Here is an 8,459-nt window from a genome sequence, read left to right as displayed (position 1 = left end):
CATTTTTTGTTAAATGACATTTATTTTAGAAATAACCATTCTATAACAAAGAAAAACTGTTCTATAACAAAGAAAAACTGTTCTATAATCAGAACTCAGAAAATTTTGGGATGTTCCTCAACTTCGTGGAATGACCTGTATATACAATTTGTGGACATGGTGTGAAATGAATGTTAAGAAGTGGAAAACCAACCTTTCGGTTTGAGAGAAGGCTTCGATGCAGATATCCTTGATGTGTTTTTTTTTTGCAGCTGCATACAGAGACATGAAAAAGAACATTTGGGTCAAAATTTAAAATACAGCTTAATGTTTGATAACTGTAATTTTGTTGAAACATAATATTATACATGAATTGGAGTAAATGAGATAGCTTACTAGAACTTGGCATGTTGCACTTTGTTGAATGTATCATTAACTGATAGAAGACTTTGAAAGAGCACAGGTTAAAGGGGTTGTCAAAAATGTAACTAAAATAACAAAAACAGGCATGCAACTGGGAAGTCACAGAAAGAGGAAATTCAAATCTTTGCAAGACTTTGTACAGTGTTTTTCTATTTTTCAATGGCATACATGGGAAGTAAAAAAAAAAGTAAATCAGCTGATCCAAGTAAAAGTTGCATGTCTGCTGAGCAAACAATTGTGGTTTTTTATGATATGGAAATACTTAGGAATCTATAAGAAAACTCAATGTTGTTTGAAAGGTAAAAACAGTCAGCAGGTAACAAATACAAAATTATGTTGTATTTTGTGGAGGGAGTTGTTTTGTGTTCTTAGTATTTGCAGCCAAATATATTTATTTATGTTCATATGTCCGATGAGTTGTCGTCAGTGTCGATTAAATATTTTTGTGCGATGAGGTAAGCGTTGGCGGATTCGGGAAATGGGTGTGCTGCAAGTGCAACCACTCACTTGAGCTGCAATGTAAGTAATGAAGAAAATGGGGCTTTAAAAATCCTTCCCCTAAATTACCAAAATGCCCCCCCCCAAAAAAAAAAAACGTAATACAAAGACAGAGCAAGGCCCATAAGATAGGAAAGTGTAGACATTATGTCACCCACTTTTATCAATGAAACCTGGTGCTAAATATCATGTTGTCAAAATGTTGAAGGTGTACTGATTGTTGTGCATTAGTTTGTATTGGTGTGCGTCATTTATATGCAATTCTTACCTCAAGGTCAGTGTACTGTGTACTTTTAATACAAACAGTATTGTTGAACAGCTTGCAGTATACATTTGTTATCTCCAGCAGGGACATCGATGTCAGCAGCATCCTTCCACAAGTTCACCACGATGCGTTTTTTAGTATCATGTGTATCGGTTGAGTTCTAGGAGTCTTCGTTTGGAATTTGGAGTTTCTTTGATTGGCGAGACCTTTTTTGAGAATAATAGTTGTATATACTGGTACAAAAGAATATGCCATTACAAAAGTAATATTTACATACACCTTCAGTTGAGTGAAAAAATGCATTTTTTTTGGTGACACGACTAGTTAGTTTTGGTAGACTTCAATTTCAAACCTGATGTTTTTATTAGATAAACACTGAACATTTGTTCATTTTAGTACTGTGAAGCCTGTTTTGTGAAGGAGACCAGATAGAGTGAGCATAGACAAATAAAATGAATAAATGGTACAAACTTACACTCTTCCCAGTTCCTGTAACTGAGAATCGTTCGTAATGCTTGTGTTGCTCTGCCTTCTGCAGAGGTACACTCGGTGGGTTGTAAAAGCATTCCAGGGCGGGACAGTTCTAGTCAAAAAGTTGGCCTCTGTAAATCTGTTATGGCAAAAGAAAGAAAGCCTTTTGTTATGTTGTGACTACTAATTTGGAGAATACATGAACTTTGTAGTGAGATTACAAATGTAGGTTTTTTTTATTGGAATGATAAGTGTCTTGTGTACAAAGTGATGGCAAAAATATGCATTATAGTCAGGTTGAATTATAAGAAACTGATCACAGTAGTCAGTTGATTTTTTTTGAATAAATGAAAGAAAGGACCTATTTTTTTTTCAAATGTGTGGTGTGTGTGGCAGAGAAATGTGTGGCTATAAAGAAAATATACAGGATATAGTTTTTTACAAACTGTTCGAGGCAACTTTGAAAATCTGTGTTTCCCAAATAAAGCGTTAGTTTTAAGGACGCCGTTTTTTGTGCAGGATGCACACAGGAGAACATTTTATGGGCATAATTTATGTTTCTAGAGCAATACTTTTTTTACCTTTGACTTGGTGGTTGATAATGTGATGTCCGGATTCCCTGGTTAGGATGTTTGCACAAGTTGCACGCAGAAACATCCCTTAAAACAGTGATGGGAAATGGTTGGCGATACTTGTATAAACTTCTTTGATGGTGTGATCATCCATTTGTGCGTCAATACATTTGTCAGCATTCTTTCTACGTTCTAGGTTCCCTAATGTAAAGAGAGTGACAGTTGTCATCTGGAAAGACAAAAAAGAAATTAATAACATGATTTGAATAAGGCAGCATACATAAGAGCAAGTAATGTGTCACAAGTTTCACATACGCATATTGCTGATGAGATCTATCCACAAAAGTGAAAAGTACAAACTTCACCATAGTTCCAATTTTATATTTGACTGTGTGGATCGAAACGTTTATGGTACTTGAGCTGTACTTCAGTACAAGATTACTCAAGGTCATGGAGCTGAGGTCTTGTAATCTAAATTCTGAATTATCAATGTCAGTGAAGTGAAGGCTGAAAATTTTACAATAAACACAGTAAAATGCAACTTAGAGTTTTATACATGGAGAAAATAGTACAACGTTGCCATGCTGATTTTTCCTATAACAGGATGGGCGTAAGCTAGTCCCACTAACTGGGTCGCTAGAACTCCTTTTTTGACATTTGGGATGTTACTATCGTACTAGCGATCCATTGAATACGGAAGCTTGAATAGCCTTCCGCGATACCGCGTTACCATGATAATTTATCACAGAAACCTGGAATTCAAAGATAAATCCTTCCTCGATACTCCGTTACCGCGATATTTTATCACAGAAATCTGGAATTCAAAGATAAATCCTTCCTCGATACCGTGTTACTGTGATTTCCTTGATATCGTATCTCAGAAAGACGTCTTTCCCTGATGATATCTCGAAAAGACATCTTTTCCTGATATCGTATCTCGGAAAGACGTCTTTCCCCGATATTGTATCTCGGAAAGACGTCTTTCCCCGATATTGTATCTCAAAAAGACGTCTTTCCCCGATATTGTATCTCGGAAAGACGTCTTTCCCCGATATTGTATCTCAAAAAGACGTCTTTCCCCGATATTGTATCTCGGAAAGACGTCTTTCCCCGATATTGTATCTCAAAAAGACGTCTTTCCCTGATACCGTACCTCGGAAAGACGTCTTTCAAAGCTACTTCATGTTAAGAAAAGCGAAGGTCTCAGACATCTGTTCAGCATAACAGCTTGTGGAAGAAGGCACCACCAATTAGCTTACCTGAAGAAGACGTAGTGCATCATGATTCCTAAATTGGTAAGTATAATTTTTTCACCAATGTCTTTTTTAAATGCCTAATGAATCTTGTAATGGTGTATGCAACGTATCTGAATCTAAACTAGTGATATCGGAATTCAACTGGTTCAGGTTGAGTCCAGGATTACATACTTGCCTGTAATGCCCCCACAATGGGACTACGTGAACATGTATTATTATTAAAAAGTTGAAAATAAGCGCAGGCTAATGGTTGAACATACATTGTGTTTTTATTCCTCCATGCACATACAAAACTTCATGGGTGAATAAAGATTATGTTGAGAGTATAATGTTTGTATTTGAATGAAGGCGGGAAGAATTTACCTGCTCTTCCGTGGCATCTTCCCCAGTAGTGCCTACTCTTTTTTTTTCAGTTCAAACTGTTTCCGGTTGTTAAAGTTGTTTCTTTTCTCTTGTATACAGGTTGTATTTGTGCTTATTATCCAGGAGGTATGTGCACCGCGACATGAGGGTGACTTTATTCCACGGGGTCTCAACAGGGAGCAACTGATTGCACACTATTTTCATCTGGGTTACACAGCAGCATATATATGTTCTATCCTGGCTCTTCGTCACGGGATCTTTCTGAGCATCCGCCACTTGCGCAGGTTATTGTGGTCTATGGGTTTGCGGATACATGGACAACATGCTCCTGCCCATGAAATAATAGCTGCTATGAGAAATGAGCTAAGGGGCAGCGGTAGGCTACTCGGATACCGCCTAATGTGGCACAGACTAAACTATCACTATGGCTTGCGAGTGTCTCAGAACGTCGTAAGAATGCTTCTTGGCACCCTAGATCCCCAAGGAGTTCGGTTAAGATCACGTGGTAGACTTATCCGGCGACAGTATTATTGCAGTGGGCCGAACCACATTTGGCATATTGATGGGTACGACAAACTGAAACAATTCGGATTTGCAATACATGGCGCCATCGATGGATTTTCACGTAAGGTCCTGTGGCTCTTTGTTGGCCCAAGTAATAATAACCCACAATTCATAGCTGGATTCTTTTTGGAGCAGTTGAAACGCGCAATGGGCACCCCGACATTACTGCGGTGTGATCGGGGAACTGAAAACAGCATTGTCAGAGTATTGCAAATAGCACTTCGAATGGATCATGACGATGAGTTGTCAGGAATTCGAAGTTTTATGTACGGCCGATCAACAAGCAACCAACGCACAGAGTGTTCGACGCATGGTAACACACTTCTGGATTAACTTTTTCAAAGACATGAGGGACCGAGGCATCTTCGACAATACAAATGAAATACACGTCGAATGTCTCAGGTTTTGCTTTACTTCTCTACTGCAAGACGAACTGGACCGGGCGGTCTTTTTGTGGAACAACCACTCTATTCGACATCAGCGCAATCATAATGAGTGTCCATCCGGAAAACCAAATATGCTGTATCACGCGCCTGAACTCTACGGATCGATTGACCGACTGAAGCCTTTGATGCATACTGTTGATGAAGTAGATGCCGTTGAAGCTCGATATTGTAAAAGGTTTCCTAAATATGGATGCAATCAGCAATTTGTACAAGTGATAACAGAGATCGTAGGACAGAATATTGACAATTTTGAATTGCCTAGGACTGCGGAAGAAGGACTAACACTGTATACACAAATACTGGAAATCATCGACATGATTTGAAAATACTGTAAAAGTTCTAAGGCTTTTGCATGAACAACAGTCTGTCATTAGCAAATAAGAAAATGTCAACGCATAGCCTTTTATTATGTTTTGTTTGGTTAGATTTTTCTTTTGTTTTGTACATAGCAAATTAAGATCAATCTGGTTTGAAGCTGGACGAATGGTTTACAATACAAACGCCATTTTGCACCGTGTGTCCGACTTTTTTTCTTAACAATGAGCGTTAGTTCTGTCCGTTATCAGCCATGACTGTGGTTGCGAAGGGCGATTTCTAAAGGTTACGTAACACTTTATTTTGAATGAAACTACATCACAGACATGTTCACACAGGCGGGCGATATCTTTCCCTTTTCAAACCATATGCACACCTTTAAAATGATTTTCTTGTGCAAAGATGCACAAGATGTCTTCATTTCACACAATATGCCAGGGTCATAATCAAAACAGCCGTATGCATAATACACATCACATATTGCATAGTAGCAGATCCAGAGGGAGGTGCACCTGGCATATGTCTCCTCCATTCGCATTTTTTTTTCTTTTTTGGGGGGTTGTGATACCCGTTTTCTTTTTTCTTTCTTTCTTTTCAATTCACAAATTTAAAACAAAACAAAATTCCATACTTGTATGTTCAGGTTCCCCTTCATTTTGGACGTCCCCTTTTGTAAGCACTTATTAGGCACCCCCCCCTGAAAATGTTGGACCTGCCACCATCATAGTTCATACACTCCTTTACGAATGCTGTAGGTCCCTGCAGGAACTACTTATTCTGTAAAACCTTACCTTCTTGCCTTGAAGTAGATTATGTAGTTTTTCTTGAAGGCTTCTTTTTGTTCCTGAAGAAGAAAAGCATTAACATGAAACAGGGCAACACTGTTAACTCCTGTAATCCATTATCCTCTTGATATCACGAGGATAGACTACTGCTTGCATGTAGGGCACAGAATGCACGTGTTTGTCAAGAAGAAACCTACCCTGCATAATAATGTTTGTGAAATTATGACTGCACGTTTTCTCATGCACCGTTTTCATGCTTTTAAAATCATGATTATTCCTTTTTTCTTATTGTCTTCCCCATTGTTTTTCTAACCTGTTGCAATCCCGTTTTACATCTATTTTACATGGTTCCAAATACTGTAGAAAAACATTTGTAAAAATGTTTCAAACAGAGTAAAGATATATTTAAGTCATGGGTTAAGCTTGATGAATGTAACTCATCAAGCTTAAACTACTTTCACAATAATACTACTTTCACAACAAAACCAAAGGCTAACTTCACCTTCTGTGTAGTTAGTAAAACCATTTCCCAGCCATCGTGATAATTAATATTAGAAATACTGCAATGGTCTTTACCTGACGTTCCTGAAACTGCGTCATCAGTCTGCCGTGAGGAGGAAGCTTGAGAATGGGTCATCTCTGTATCATAAATCAGTATATTGCACAGTCACGACAATCAATTAAAGATGATATTGATGCAAAGTTGCAATCTTCAATCATACGTTTTAAACATTAGGTAACACAACAGCTTGAAAATCCACCTCCTTACAGGAATTAATCTTTCTTATAAAGAAAACTTAAAATCTGAAATGCCAACAGAAAATTTGAATTTCAAAGCATAAATATACAAGATCCTTCTAATTTTAATGCCCCAAGACATGTGGGATATCATTGAAAACCATTTAGTCAGGTTAAGCAAAACCACTAAATTAAAGATAAAGGAAGAATTTCAAGACAAATAAAATGTACCATAATGAAAAAAATAACTGATTACCTCTGTTCAATCCCACTGGTTGCACACTGGTGTTGACTGTAAACAAAACATCACAATTTAAGAATTAATATGCAGCACATCATTAATACAGAATCTATGCATTAATCAACAAAGACCTCCCCAAGGAATAATGCAACACAAACTGTCATCTAAGCCACTCCACACAGAGGCTTAAGTAAGCTTTGCGTTTTATACAACATACAATTGCAGACTATGGAACTTCTTCCAATTTTCCTACTTTTAATTATTATAAAGCTCATATTAAAGTGAATGGTAGGCATTTTTACCTCCATTTATGAAATCCACATTTAGTAAATTTCATTAAAGTTGATGAGCAAAATAGTAGTTTTTACAGGTTTGGGTGTGTACGTTTCTGTCTGTTGGCTCTTTATTGGTGTCACCAGTGCTGGGTATTTTGATGTGCTTACCGATTCTGTATCTTGCCATTGGTTCGATTGCACTTGGGAATTTGTATGTAACATATTCACTGAAATCTCTATCATACACCTGCAGGCGGAGATCGATTTTTTCCAGTGAGATCAAGTCCCTGTAATTTAAAAATAAAATAAAAAAGAAAAATAGATAGATCGAGAGTGTCCCATTGTACCATGCCTAGTTTTCTTTCAATGGAAACTTCACCTTTATAACCATGCACAACAATACAGTAAGTGTACTATATTATATGAGACAAAAAATAACGAGACCTTTAATAAGAAGCCACCAATCAAATCAGTGAATTCATTGGGCATCTTGAAGTCCTAGTTATTTGCCCTTCTGAATAAATGCCTTCTTTCTCAACTGAATTTCAAGTAACCTCACTCGGAATTGGCAGTCATGTTTAATAATCTTCAAATCCCCTAATAAGCTACGCCGTTCTATTTCTACGCACATGACGCATCGTCGCCTTTAATTTACGTTTGGCCGGCAACGAGTGCGTGCAAAGCGGTATGTGCGCAGATTATTGAGGGTCAAGGACACACATGACATATATTTCAAAAACAAAAGAGATTTTGGAATGTTGGCAGGGTATGTGCAAATCCATTTAGGCGAGCCCTCAAATTAGAAACCCTCCCCAGACCGTTCGGGGTTGAGCCCGCCCAGTATGTTGAAGGGATTGGGACCTTGCCTGGAACCGATCGGCCTGGATTAACTCCACCAGGCTTCTGCACAATGGCTCTGGCTCATCACAAAGGAACCAATTTGCGACGCGCTAATCCTCCAGTAGGCAACAATGACTGTGAGCTTCAAAGAAGTTGCCGTCGGTAATCCGGCATACCCTTGCCTTTGTGCACTAATAAGACGTTTACTGTACTTTAATAATTGTGAACCTGATGGCTTTTTTTTACCAATGACATCCAAAAGATGCGCCCTCCATTGAAAATAAAGAAATGACTCGTTGTTTAACTGTTGTTGTCCCGCAATTGAACTGGTCCAGGTGTGATTTTTTAGTAAACCCGTTTAGGTGGGCATACTTTTCGTGACCTTTTTACACTGCAACTCCTTTCCATAACCCCTTTTTTCTACATAA

The 8,459-nt window shown here is 38.0% G+C and overlaps 1 long non-coding RNA gene across 1 annotated transcript; it reads right to left on the bottom strand.

Annotated features, from left to right (window-relative positions):
• Window positions 1-536: 536 nt before the first annotated feature.
• Window positions 537-2,539, bottom strand: LOC119733627. The gene is made up of 3 exons (XR_005271949.1): window positions 2,218-2,539; window positions 1,641-1,775; window positions 537-1,371 (listed from the first exon to the last, which is right to left on the bottom strand). It is a non-coding gene; the product is annotated as an uncharacterized LOC119733627 (long non-coding RNA).
• Between the last annotated feature and the right edge of the window lie 5,920 nt (window positions 2,540-8,459).

This window comes from Patiria miniata, unplaced genomic scaffold (assembly GCF_015706575.1).
Source record: "Patiria miniata isolate m_02_andy unplaced genomic scaffold, ASM1570657v1 HiC_scaffold_26, whole genome shotgun sequence".
Classification (NCBI taxonomy): domain Eukaryota; kingdom Metazoa; phylum Echinodermata; class Asteroidea; order Valvatida; family Asterinidae; genus Patiria; species Patiria miniata.
The sequence above is the reverse complement of the archived record's forward strand: the minus strand, read 5'-3'. Positions and strand labels throughout refer to the sequence as shown.